We start from the raw sequence: 14,721 nt of genomic DNA on the forward strand, positions 1-14,721 counted from the left end.
CCAAAGCAAAGGCTTTCAATGTGGAAGATCACCAGGGCAAGAGCAACTTAAAGAAGACTGGTGTGAGCAAGGGGAGGGTGTGTGGATGAGGTGGGAAACGGGCCGGAGTGAAGGTCTCCATAAGTCGGAGTTAGGGATTGGCTTTTCCCGAAGACTAATAGGGAAGCACTTGAGGTTTTGAAATAGGTGAGTAACATGACATGATTTGTATTTTTATAGTTTCCTCTGGCTGCTGGGTAGTGGGTAGATTGAGCTCCATTTAGAGGTAGGAGGTAGTCTAGATGAGAGATAATGGTGACTGGACCCAAGGGTAAATGGTGAAGCTGTAGAGAGGTGGTCGGATTCAGGCTGTATTCTGAAGGGAGGATGCACAGGACTCGCCAGGGGATGAGTTGGAAGAGGGGTTTGAGGGAAACCCCCTCAAGGTCAGCTCCAAGACTGTTGGCTGAGGAAACAGAGTAGATGGTGGGTCTGTTTAGCAAAGTGGGGAAAACATGGGGAGGAGCAGCTTGTGGCAGAAAATTAAGAGTTTGGTTTTGTTCATGTTGAGTTTGAAATACCTATATGATGCCCATGTGGATTATGGAATTCCAAAGAATGGTTAGGTCTGGAGAAGCAAATGTGGGACTTGTATGCCAGTAGATGGTACATAGGCCATGGTACTGGATAAAATCAATGAGTGAGAAGTGACTCCAGGACAGATTCTGAGACACCACAGGTCGTAGATGTCTAAATGAGGACTGGAGGAAATGTGGCCAGGGATTAGCAGGCAACCAGGCAAGGGGTTTCACAGAAGGGGAATGAAGAAATTTCGAGCAGGAGAGTGGTCCCCTGTGCAGAGTGATGTCAAAAGATCAGTGCTGATCTGGCCATAGGCAATGGAATTAGGCCAACGGGTGGAGAGTGAGTGCGGGGAGAGGCAGGTGAGTGGAAGGTAGAATAATGCGGGTGCTAAAAGCAACACTTGATAAAGGACAAAGACCCTTATGATACTTTATTGTCACTTAAGTTGAAATCTTTACTATTTCTATCTTGAAGGGTGCAAGATTTTCCTTTTGGGAAATTGAGGCTCTTGGTCACGGCAGGATACCTGAGAACTACCCGTTTTGAGGCCTCTCCCTTCCCTGTTGCCAAATCAGGTTTATCTTTTGTGCCAGCCTTATGTGAGCAGTAGGCCTGGAGAGATTTTACGACTTAACCTATTTCTTTTCCTTCGACCTACAGCCTGCCTACGCATGTCTGTGTACTTGGAAATGGCCTGTAGGGTAGGTACAATAGGAGGCCGGGCTTGGAGGAAGGCTCAGATCTGGGGAGGTGGAATAAAGGTGTGGTGGATGGGAAAGGAATAGAAACAGTTGACTTAGGGGAGAAATATCAGCAACGTATTTAACATGGTCATGAAAACTCCACCGTGTAGTCAGCAATGATGGAAACCAGGGTTTAACTTACTACTTGCATATCACCTACTTCTGAAAGATATTTGAAGCCTCCTACATGTAGACACACATTGTAGAGCCACTCACTCATCCTACAGACATGTATTGATTTCCAATAATGACCCGACAGTAGAAGCTGGGCTACCCAGATGGGTGACCCATGACTTTCCCCCAGGGAAGACAGACATGAACACAGTTAACTGTTATATGATAACAGAAAAGGGGAGGGAGGGTTAATTCTGTCTGACTCAGTTTCAGTAGGGAGCTGTTTGGCGGTAGCAGGATGAAAAGATACCAATCAGGAAGAGAAGCGGAACTAGCAGGGAAGCCCCTTCTGCACAGAGGCCGTGGTGGGGAGGCAGACATGGAAGATTTGAGGGCCTGTGTTGTGATTACAGCATAGAGAGCCATGATGTCTGGGGAGCGCGGTGGTGGGGAACAGAACAGAAGGAAGTGTCAAGTGCTGAGGTTGGAGAGAGAGACTGAGACCAAGTGAGACCAAACTGGCCTTTATTTTTGTAGGCAGTAGGGATCATAGGTTGGTTGGTTTGTCTTTTTTTAATAGAATAATTTGCCAGTAATCACAGAAATTCTTTGCCTTAAAATATGGGGTTTTTAAAAAACATTTTTAAGTGACTTTTTTTTTTAGAGCAATTTTAGGGTCACAGCATAATTGAGGAAATGGTATAGAGATTTCCCACATGCCATGTACCCCCACCCCATACATGCTGCATAGCCTAGCCCCATTACCAGCACCCCCACCAGAGTGGTCCATTGGTTACAATGGACGGCCCTACATTCACACATCGTTAGCACCCAAAGTCCACAGTCTACATTAGGCTTTACTCGTGGTGTTGTACACACTGTGGATTTGAACAAGTGTGTAATGACATGTATCCATCATCATGTATCATACTGAGTATTTTCACTGCCCTACAAATCCTCTCTGCTTGGCGTATCCATCCTTCCTCGCAGCTCCAACCTCTGAAAACCACTGATGTGGCCAGGGATTGGGAGACAACCAGGCAAGTGGTTGTCTTTTTACTGTCTTTTTACTGATCTTTTTACTGTCTCCATAGTTTTGCCTTTTCCAGAATGTCATTTGGTTGGAATCATACAGTATGTACCTTTACCAGATTGGTTCCTTTCACTTAGTAATATCCATTTAAGATTCCTCCATGTCTTTTCATGACTTGATAGTTCACTTCTTTTTAGCACTGAATAATATTCCATTGTCTGCATGTACCACAGTTTATCTGCTCACCTACTGAAGGACATCTTGGTTGCTTCCAGGTTTTGGCAGTTATGAATAAAGCTGCTATAAACATCTGCATGCAGGTTTTTGTGTGGATATAAGTTTCCATGGCCTTTGTGTAAATTCTGAGGAGTGACATTGCTGGATCTGATGGTAAGGATGTGTTTAGTTTTGTAGGGATCATAGGTTTTTAAACAGAAAAATAATTCATCTTTATTATAGAAAGAGAATTTGTAAATGTAGATACAGTCCATATTTTCCTCTGTTTATTTCTAACCCTGTGTGTCCAAATGCTGAGAGAACATCAACCCTTAGATGAATTATCAACACATTAAATAAAAATGTCTAAAACTGATATTTTTCCTTCTCCAGCATTGTCTATATTTTGTTTCGTACAAATATTCAAATGCATGTGTGTATGTGTGTACTCTTATCACCTTTCAGTATCCTAAATATGAATTCATGGAGATTTACTAGATTCTTCATGCTACTTTCTGTGCTAGAGAAAATATTTCTTGATGTTTGTATATTTAATAGCATGAAAAAGTAAAATATACTCTTTAATGGCTGTATTTTATAAGAAGTTTTTGAAGTTAAAATGTGTGTGTATGCATGTATGTAGTTTATGGGGAAAAATGGGAGCGTCTTTGTTTAGGAAGATCTATGTCTTGTAGGTGACACTTTTTTTAGCCTTCTTAAGTGAATTTATAAATGAAAAATAAGTCACACTCTTACAGTTTATTTTACAGCACATAGTGTATGCTGATGAATCCTGTGCAATGTGTTTTTAATATCAGAACCTTTCAGAAGAGCTGGATGCCCAAGTGGCTGAAATGGCTTAGGACATAAACTGCTAAAAAGTAATTTCAATACTCTTAAGGAAAATTTAGTTCTCTTTGATGTATATTTCATATGTAAAAAAACTAGTGAAAGATATGGTATTTTTTTTCTTTTTCTTTTTCTTTTCTTTTTTTTTTTCCTGTCTCCCATACCCCTGAGAAGTTAATGTTTTAAGGAAAACACTCCAAGATCATGTCAAATATTTGGTTTAGTAGGATTAATATTTTACTAAGAGTGACTGTGGGAGTACTGTCCTAGTTTTAGGGACGATTATGTAAACTAATGAGCTCCATCCATTAAAAAATTTAGGGAAAGAAAAAACTATTTATCATGTGGATTACACTGACTGTACTTAGGGGACACTGAAGTAGGTGTTAAATACTTACAATGGGGTTACATTTACTTAAAGTTGCTCTTTTTGTGATGCTAAGATTACTAATTATCACACTGTGCGCATGTTTAATATTGCTTTATTTAAATAAAAAAACAACTCAATGATTTGTTATTCTGTGCCTTGCTCTGCACTGGCTTAAAACTCCCTCTTCACTTAAGTTGAGCACACAGCTAACCTGAAGAATTAGTTACCTGGGGAAGTTGTAATTACATGTCTCAGCCACTAGAGGGAAGTGACACTAGTATTTATTCTGGAGTGAAAAGGTATTTACTCTCTCTGATCCTTTCCTCATTCATTGACCCTTAACCCGGAAGGAGTTACCCTTAGTATTGTGATCACCCCTGCTCCTATCCTAGAGAAGAATCTCTGGGAAGGAAAAGGCAGAATTAAGGGCATTGGGCTACCGTGTTTCCCAGACAGTAAGACCTCACCGGACAATCAGCTCTAATGTGTCTTTTGGAGCAAAAATTAATATAAGACCTGGTTTTATTTTACTATAATGTAAGACCGGGCATAATATAATATAATATAATATAATATAATATAATGTAATATAATACCGGTCTTGTATTAATTTTTGCTCCAAAAGGCGCATTAGAGGTGATGGTCCAGCTAGGTCTTACTTTCGGGGAAACAGGGTAGGACTTGGTATATGGACATGTCAGCCCCAAATGTGGGGTCCATCCAATTCCTTCAAGACAGTTTTGCTGAGGAAAGTGAATGATTTTCCAGAACCACTTCATTCATTGGTTTTGAAATAACATAGCATGATTAATGCTTCTAGGTTATAGGCCCTCTTCTCAACACTTAAAAATACTAACATAAAAAAAAATAAAAATAAAAAATGTACATCTAAAAAATACTAACATGAACCTAACAACAGTCCTGTGAGGTAAGTACTCTTATTTTCACTTCACGGAATAGGAAACTAAGGCACTAAGAGGTTAAATGACTTACTCGATCACAGAACTAATAAGTATTGATGCTGTAATTACAAACCCAGGCAGTGGCTCCAATCCATGTTCTCAACAACTGTGCAATATTGCCTTTCCGTACATAGCCAGTCGCCTAAGCATGAAGACACATTCATAGAATTATGACAGGTTTGAGTCTGCAAAGTGGAAAGATATTTTGGTTCAAAACACACAAAGAAAATTGCAGAATTGAAATTTATACATATTTTATCTATGAAAACATATTTTTTACATTTTTAACATGATTGAAATCAGGTTGTGGCTTACAGTTTTATTAGAGGAAATAAGGTATTTGGCTATAAACATAATATATCAACTTCATTAATCATTACCTTTACCAATCACAAAAATGTAGTATTTGAAAACAATTTGTATTTTAGATCCTTGCACTTCATGAAAATTACCAGGTGTGTGTGATGGTTCTTCAGATATGAAGCAAAAATATAAAATACAACGTGTTTCATAGGGAAAAAGGTTTAGTGTGGGATGTGGTAATGTTTGACAGTTTGTCAGATGGGCCTCCAAAAGTAAGAGTTCCAAGAACCTTGACATTTTTAAATGACCCTGAATTCTGACTCGCCTCAGATCCTCACAACCACGTTCTAACTATGTCTGTCTCTCCTCCTTGTGCATAATCCAATGAAGGCTACTTATTTTCCCTTTAGGAAGCCAATTATTCTCATCAAGACTTCAAAAATAGTAACATTATAGAATATCTGGAGAGAGCTGTTTCTCTTCATTGCTGAGCATTGATCAGCTGAGGTTCTCATTGTCTCACTGAAGTACGTGAGAGCCCAGAATTATTTAAGCAAATTGGGCCGAGTCTGTGACATTTGGGAATGGAGGACCAGCAGCGATGCAGGTGTGTGTGTTTGGTCAAAACTAAACACTGGCACACAGGGGTAGCCCTGTGAAAATACTATTTTATATAGTCAAGTGTTATCCCTTTTCCCACTGACATTTTAAAACCAGCTCTTTTAAAGAAAGAAGTACAGTTTCAGATACATTTTTTAAGGGAGTTCCCAAGAATCTACAATTAAACACATATTCGCACGAGGCAAAAGTTTTTTCAACCAAGGAAGATGGGAACATTTTCCTAGAATAAGTAAAACATGGTAATTTTTAGTTAAAATATAAAATACCTTTTAGACCATCTATCTTAAATCTCTGTTTTAAATGATACTTATATTCCACATCTGATTGTCATTAATTTTTTTTAATCTGTAGTCAATGACAGAAGAGTCTAAGACTCTATATGTATCTACACACTGAGAATTTTGCTTTTGTAGCTTTATTCTAGATCTCTCCCTTAGGGCATTTGTTCTCCTGCAAGCCCACTCAGGTTTCATAGTGAGATGCCGAAGTGAAATTCAGATTTAGAGTTTGTCAGTTGTTGGTAGCTCTATTGAAGGTTCAGTGTGACAAGAAGTTAAAATAATTTCATAAGGTGAAATTTATGGTGACATTTATTACTCATTCTTTGCTTATTCTCTTTTACCAAAGAAATAAAAATAAAATTTTATATGGTTTTGGAAACTCTATTAGTTTTATTTTGAAAATCAATAATAACTTTAATTAGAATTATGTTTCATTTATGAAGTCAGTTTTCATACCCAAATTTAAAGAGCCATAGGTCCACAATTATTGTACGTTAATCTCTCAGTTGATGATAAATTTGTCTGGCTATATTTTTCTATGAGATTTTATTTTTTTAAGTTACTTAACTAGTCTTGGAAACTTTTAGATGTGAATGAATCTGTTCTAGAGTTTCCTAGAATCTGGAAACTTTCCTTGGCAGTTAGATATCATTTCATTGGGGGAAACATTTTTTTTTTTTAATTTATTGGGCTGTTTCTAGGAAAATAGCATGTTATGATTTTAGTTATTTCCTCCTGAAATGCTGATTCTTTGGATGAAAAATAAAAATAAACACGTTTCAGAATTGTGTCAGTGAAAGCATCTCAAGACATGACTGAAATATAGGACCTTAAATTCCTACTTCATTCAGAGAAGCAATTATGCCCTAATCTATTCTGTGGTAGTGAGTGGGGTAGAAGAAGGGATGTTACAGACTCTAGGCATAAGACATTTTCCTGATACTTATCATTCATTTATAAAAAGTGACTGGGTTTCATACTCTGGTCTGTTGATCTGTTCATTGTTTCCTACTTGTTGTTTTATTTGCTTACCTTGGTAGTAGCACATTGAACAAAGTTCGATAATTTATGGCATGGTTCATATTTATTAAATATCACAAAGACTTCTTTTCCCTCCAAAACTGTTCTTGTTTGGATACATGTGTTATCTGATGGGCTCAACCCATAGATCACATGTTGACTGGTGGATATTACCTATCTTATATTTTAAAAATACGTACTAAAATAGCCTTTGTGATTTGGGAGACTGGGTCAGAGCTCTGCAGTTATGAAAATTACATGCAGCAGGTTTTGCTCCCCAATACAGTGGAAAGTAATAGATAATAACTTAAGTTTTAGGTACCCTCCAGATAACTGGCAGCTCATTGAAATATATCTGATCCCATTTCTGGGACAGAAACTCTGGATGTATCTTTCTGAGCTATGAATTCTGCAGTACTGTTTTTAAAGCTGTGGTACGAGGCAATGACAAAGGATAGATAGAGGAAATGATTATTTTGAAGGGGAGAGAAAGGACTTTGATAATGTCAAATGCCACTCAAGATGTTCAGTGATGATTATATTTATCTTTTAGCCCCTAGCAATTTATAGTTTAGTGTTTCTGAACAATTGAAGGTTGTGCCTCCCTGAGCCCCAAACAGAGTCAGCTTGTATCTTCCCACTTTCTGTGTGTTTTTGTATCAAGCAGTGTTATTTGAAGGTAGTTAGAATTGCTCCGGGAAGATGAGTTGTCAGCAAGTCACATTGACATAATCGTGGAGCACATTACCAAAGACCAGGAAATAACTGTTAAAATATATAACATACTTTAATATATATTAAAACAACAATAGCAAAAATGAAAGAGTAAAATGAATCACTTAGGATGAACTGTTTTCGTGTTTTTCTTGATGCCTGTAAGTTGTCTTCTATATGCCTGTTGACCTCAAACAAATAGACAGATATTTCTCTAGCAAAATGGGTTTATTCCGAACAACACAGACTTGCAGTTTAGGACATGTGGTCTAATGGTGCCCTATGTGTAAGTTCAGAAAACAAAGGAGAGAGGACTGTTCTTTTATAAAGGAAAGGGAGGAGTTCAGAGGGGCTGTTGTAAACAAAGAGTCTATTGGAGGAAACTGAAAGTTCGAAATATAGTGGCTTTTTATTGGCTGAGTTGTAACAGCCTTTCATTGGCTAAGTGGTTGCTGAGGGTGGAAAAGATCCTCCTTCATCCCATGGTGGTAGTAGAGTAGAAAAACATCTTCCTCTTGGAGATGGAAACTACCTCTTTTCCTATTTGGGGTAACTGACAATGAGTGGTAGGGTGTGAGCGCTCCCCCACTGGGTCCTCTCAACTCCAATTTAAATGAGGTTTCTGCTTATTAATATTTAGATATACATGATTTTATATGATTATAATCATGCCGTATTTATATATTTTTCTGTGTTTTTTTAATGTAACATTACCATGCTATTATATTCTCTATAATGATCATTTTTGGTGTCTGTATAATTAGTAAATAAGTCATCTACCCTTGATGCCTGTGTGGAAACTAAAACAGACAGTAGTATATCTACATCAGTTATAGATAGTCCTTTCAATGCAAGGTTTTGCATTTTCTATTTTTCTCTATTGAAAAAGGGTGTGGAGGTGACATGATGGCCACCACTCTTTGGGAGCCTATCTCCAGACTCTGATTGGTAGCATCATCCATTAAACGTGGACTTCTGCTGTCAGGGGTAGACTCTGCCCAGTACCTATTTCTTGTCCCTTTCTTCAAAACTTTCAGTCCCCTTTAAAATGTAAACCCAGCTGGATAGTCACATCTTCAGCATTATCAACTAAAACTTTAATTCTTAATTAAACCCTCAAATGGGATTGGTTGACTACAGAACAAGAGCAAGATCAAGATGTAGGAATGAGCATTTGCCAAAGAGGAAGAGGGGTGCTGGGAGAAAAAGGAGATAGACAGAGGGGGCTGATTGCCAACTGTCACTCTTATTGGCTGTGTCTGTTCATCTTTGCAATTCCTCCTAAATGGGATGGGAGGTTTTGCTGTGGAAGTGGACGTATCTGAACCTTGAGCCCTGGGCTGTGAGATGGTCGCCTGCCGATGGCAAACCTTGAGCACTACTGCTGTGGCACCCTCAGTTCTTATCTATCTTTCTCATCTATCTGTTCACCACAGTGGGATGTGTGTGTCCATCATGTCCCCAGCAGTACTGAGTTTCCAACCTTGGAAAAAGGTCACTCTGCCCTAGTTCCTGTTTTTAGTCCTCTTTTCAGATGAGATAACGTAACATTTAACTTCAGCCATGCTTGTTGTGAAGGGAAGTAAAAGCTAACAGTGCTTTTTGGTTCATTTCTTAATGAGCCGTTAAAATCTACCTAAAAATTATAGACTTAAATTGTTATTCTGTTTAGTAAACATCATGAAGATTGTCAATAATAACAGTGCTTTAAAAGAAAAATCATCCAACCAGTTAACAAAAGGCAACGTGGTTTCAGAAGCATCCCCCTTAGGGCTTGTGTATAGAAGTTGGAGAAATAGAAAAATAACATTTTTTTAACTTTACCCTAGAAAATAATGTGTGTACATCCACTCATTCTGCTGACTATCTGCTGTGTACTTTGAGAGCCTAATGTCTAGTGGAGAATTGGACCTATAAACATACAAGCACGCTGCAGTAGAATGACTGCTATAAATGAGGCATCTAGATGCATAAAATTCATTGGAGACTCAAGAGAAAAAACACTTATGTTTGCAAGAGAAAGTCAGGCAAACATTGCTGGAGAGATGACCTTACAGCTCACACTTAAAAGATGAGCAGAAGTTTTCCAGGCAGAGGAGGAGGAAATTCTAGGAACAGGGAACAGGATGTACAAAGGGAATGAGGTATGGCCAAGGGATCTTAAAGAAATTCAGTACTTCTGACAAGTACATACTTTATTATTATTGGAGCATAAACCACAGGGGACATGTGTCAAAGGATGAGGCAGAAAAGATAACAAGGGACTACCTCATAAAGCATTCTTTTTAAAGAGGTCTTGATTTTCCTATGAAGAACCTCTCAGTCTTTAATGTGCATAATAATACCCTGGACACTTTGGTAGAATGCAGATTCCTGGGCTCCACTCCAAGAGATGCTTAATCAATGGGTGTGGAGGAACCTCCGAAAATCTGCATTTCTACCAAGCACTCCAGATAATGCAATGATGGTAAGACAGAAACCATACTTGAAGAAATATGGCTAGAACAATGGGAGCCATTGAAATTTGTTTCACGAGAAAGAAAAATGCACACATTGGAGTTGGGGTAGCTTTGGAAGAATAGTCTGGAGTGGGGATCAGGAAGGGCACCATATGACTCCAGGCAAACGGTCATGGAGGCCATGACCAGGGTGTGGCCAGTAAGGAGAAAACATGAAAATCTGTTGTTCTTTTATCATTTACATACAGTGAAAACTTACCCAATTTATTTTTCTCCCATTTTCTAATTTTCCAAACTAGTATATTTTTCTGCCACTTTTAAGTGATTTGCTCTAATATCTTCAATTTTCTATTCCTGCTGTGTAAATGTCATCTGGCCTTGATTTTTTTTTTATCCTCAGTATGTTAACATGCTTTATAATTCTGTATGTAGTTCATTTCCTAAGATCCACCTATAGAGAAAATTCTTGTTTCACATTAATAGTTATTCATCCATCACCTATCTGCCACTATCTTGGATGGCATGATTGGCTGTTATTATAGTTTTTATTAACTGAAATAACTTCTTTTTGAAAGTTTTTGGTAACTATGAACGTTAATATGGTTGTTGTCTGTGACATGTATGACAATTCATTGGTTCAAAGAATATTTCTGTGGTTGGTACAAGAAACTTGGTCTTTGCTTTCAGTCTTCACAGTCTGGCTAAATAAAGATAGTAAAGTCTGAATTGCCTAGCCTCATGGAAAATAACAAGATTGTATATATTGGGGAGAGGGGAGAGGTAATCCTAAATTATAGCTAGTATGCTTTTTTTAAGTTAAGAACATCATTTTTTACTGTATACACATTTGGCTAATATTAAATTAAGCTTACTTTTCAAAAGTACATGATTTTTTTCTGAGCAATCAAAGAAGAAAGCTTTCATGTACAGTACAAGGGAGTGAAGCAGCTCTGGAATTCAAAACTTCTTAGGTAAAATGCACAGCCTCACCAATCTGTAAATAATAGCATATATATTCAACCACAAGCAAAGCAACATATGGATTTATAACCCAGTCTGCTTTGAAAATACATACTGGCCCAGTTACCATAGACATGTAAGGCTTTATGTATAGAAAAGAGATATTTTTCATTTTTATATTATAAAATTCCCAGGAATAGGAAAGACTTCTTTTTAATAACAATTTTAGTAGTTATTTCTAAGATTTGTAGAGCTTTTACATATGCATTTTATTTTGTTTGTCAACAAGTATCATTCAAATTTTATGAAAATGAGCTAAAGTGTATGCTCTTAAATTTGTAACTCTGCAAAGTGTTCTAAAATTGTCAGGAGCTTGACCTTTCAGTTCATAATAAAAAGACTCTGTCAAATGTGTGGCTTCTGGAAATTAAGGTTTTTTCCCTAGTTAAAAATAATATATATTCATAAAAATTATTAAAAAGTATAAAGAGGAATATAATCAGCCGTAATCCCACATTCATGGATGTCCATTAAAAACATCTTTGTTTAGTTCCAACTTTTTGATTCACATACATTCATATATATTATATTTGAAACAATTTATAGCATAGAAGTGCTCCAATTTTTTTTTTAATATATTTCAGGAGCATTTCCCACTTATTAGATAATTTTTTTAAAAAACATCGTTTTAGTTTCCTGTGACTACTGTAACAAATTACTACTGTAACAAATTATGACAAACTAAGTGGCTTAAAACAACATATGCTTATATTTTATTCTCCTAGAGTTCTAGAGGTCAGAAGTCTGAAATCAGTTTTGCTGGGCTAAAATCAAGGTGTCAGCAGGGCTGAGCTCCCTCCAGAAACATTAGGGTAGATTTCCTTGACTTTAGAATTCCTTGACTTTTCCAGCTTTTAGAACTGCATTCCTTGTATTTCTTGGCTCAGGGTCCCTACCTCCATCTTCAAAACCAGCAGCATAGATAGCATCTTGCTTCAATGTTACATTGCCGTCTGTTGTCCAATGTCATTCTGCTTCCCTCTTATAGTCACTTATGATTACATTTAGGACCCAGGTAATCTAGGATAAACTCCTTGTCTCAAGATCCTTAATTTAACCACATCTGCAAAGTTCATCTTGACATAAAGGTAACATATTCACAGGTTCCAGAGATAAGAACCTGTATATCTTTAGGATCTATTATTCTGTCTACCACAATGGTCTTTATTGGTTTTATCATATCTCATTTTTTTGGGTTATTTCAATATTAACAATTGCCTTTATTTTGTACCTTTGGATTCTCCCCCTACCCCAATATTATGCTATTATAAAGAATTCTGAGATTAATTTCCATGTGCGTAAACTTTTGTTCATATACTTGATTATATTTGTATAAATCCTAAGATGTCAATTTATAGTTTAAATATATACATTTGCATGTGTGTACTATATGTCTATGTATATACGCACACATACACATTTATGTGTGTCTGTGTATTTCTGTTCTCCAGTTTGCTTTCCAGAAAGTTGGTCAAGAGAAATTATCTCCTTGTTCTCTCACCAGCACTGAGTATTATTTTTATTTAATCTTTGCCAGTTAAACGGGTAAAAATATCTGACTAATGTTTTAATTGCATTTCTGTGATAACTAGTTAGAGTGAACACTTTTCATGCCTCACATCATATTTATCCTCTTATGAATTAATATATTTTTAAAATTTTTTGTTGGTATGAAATTGACATAATAGATATAGATACTAAAACTTGTTTGAGAACTCCATGCTGAAAGTATTGTGTCTTCACTTGACATATTGTCCTTGATTTGTGTAATAATTTGAATCAACTTTAACAATGGATTGTTACAGAAGCACATGGTTTCTACCTCCTTCTGTGTATGTTCCTTATATGGTACTTAGAATGGAAACTCTTGCCTCTTATTTTAATGGGATGATTTTCTATAACTTTAGATGTCTGACCTGGAAAAATATTCAAGAAAAGAAGAACTGATAAATTAACCTTAATCCTATATTATAGAAAGGTCTTAGTGTCAGTTACTAAAGGGCTAAATATAACTACACTGACCCACTTAAACCAAATTGACACTTCTTATAATTGAACTGTAATTTATGCTCAGGAGAAATGGTGTATCTTAGACCCAAGCTTCTGGATCAAGGAGTAGGATGTCCTCGAAGTTAACTCCAGACTGGGAGTCTTAGGCAATGATTAGTAACTGAGAGTCACTGTTGCAGTCAAAAAGCGTTGGTAGTTCTTACAAACTAGTTATATGCATATACGTGTATACATACAGCTACGTATGTGTGGTCTGTATTTTCTGAGATTTTGAAATCTGAGATAATTTTCTGAGATTTTGAAATCTGAGACCTGCCTAACAGGTACAGCACGTATAGATAATGGAATGGACTCATGAAACAAAGGAATAGACAGAAAAATCTTGTTAAAATATATTCAAGGTGACTTCAAAATATCAGGATACTAGACCTAACTTTGCTATCACATATCTTTCTAACCCTGAACAAAGCCTTCTTCCCTTGTCTTTACATTCATCCTAATGGTTGTATTGAGGATTTAAGGATGAAGGATGTAGAGCTCCTGCCCTCAAGAAGTTCTGACTGTATGGGAGACTGATCAGCAAAGAAATGGATTTTGATTTTAGTAGTATGGGAGAACCCTTTCCTGCAGGAGCTTTCATTTGTCAGATAAGGGTGTTGATCTCCAAGCCTTGCTCTTGGCTCTGTGTAATTGGATTGCTTAGCTCTGTTAGAGGCCAGGGTTTAGCATGGTTTATTGACAGGTCTTTCAGACAGCTGGTTTAGATGGAAAGAGCCTTTCATTTCTGGCTCTCTCCCAGTGTCTCCTTCCTACAGGATGACCCCTCTAGCCCTGTAAGGAGGATACACACTTTCTGTCCATTTCCTCTTTTAAGGGGAGGGGCTCTGTCAGACTAGTAAGCTATGGGGCTTCTCCCAGTACCTTCCCCTGCTTGAAAGTCAGAGGATTGAGTACTAGGGTGATATGCTTACAAGCAGTGATTATGAAACTCTCCCTGGTCCTATGTGCTGGGTCACCATCATGCATGTCCTACTCTACTTCTCTACCGTGTTTCCCCGAAAATAAGATCTAGCCTGACCATCAGCTCTAATGCGTCTTTTGGAGCAAAAATTAATATAAGACCGGGTCTATGTTATATAAGATATATAATTTTATATATAATTTTATTATATTAAAATAAGACCCGGTCTTATATTAATTTTTGCTCCAAAAGACGCATTAGAGCTGATGGTCCAACTAGGTCTTATTTTCGGGGAAACACGGTATCATACAAATTAAGGAGTCACTAATTTGGGAGAAAAGTGCTCCATTTTCCATATCTATCTGTTTTCTCCTCTTGGATTTTGTGAAGTTATTGGTTATTTGCTACACTTTCTGAGCCTCTGATTCTCCTGGGGTCTAGGAAATACCTGAGGAAAATGTTATTCTCTTCCCATTCTGGT

At 37.1% G+C, this 14,721-nt stretch overlaps 1 protein-coding gene across 7 annotated transcripts in view; it reads left to right on the forward strand.

Annotated features, from left to right (window-relative positions):
* Positions 1–14,721, forward strand: part of MAST4 (microtubule associated serine/threonine kinase family member 4) — a 390,562-nt gene that overhangs the window by 213,378 nt on the left and 162,463 nt on the right. The gene's annotated exons all lie outside the window — the stretch shown is intronic.

Source organism: Rhinolophus ferrumequinum, chromosome 7 (assembly GCF_004115265.2).
Source record: "Rhinolophus ferrumequinum isolate MPI-CBG mRhiFer1 chromosome 7, mRhiFer1_v1.p, whole genome shotgun sequence".
Taxonomy (NCBI): domain Eukaryota; kingdom Metazoa; phylum Chordata; class Mammalia; order Chiroptera; family Rhinolophidae; genus Rhinolophus; species Rhinolophus ferrumequinum.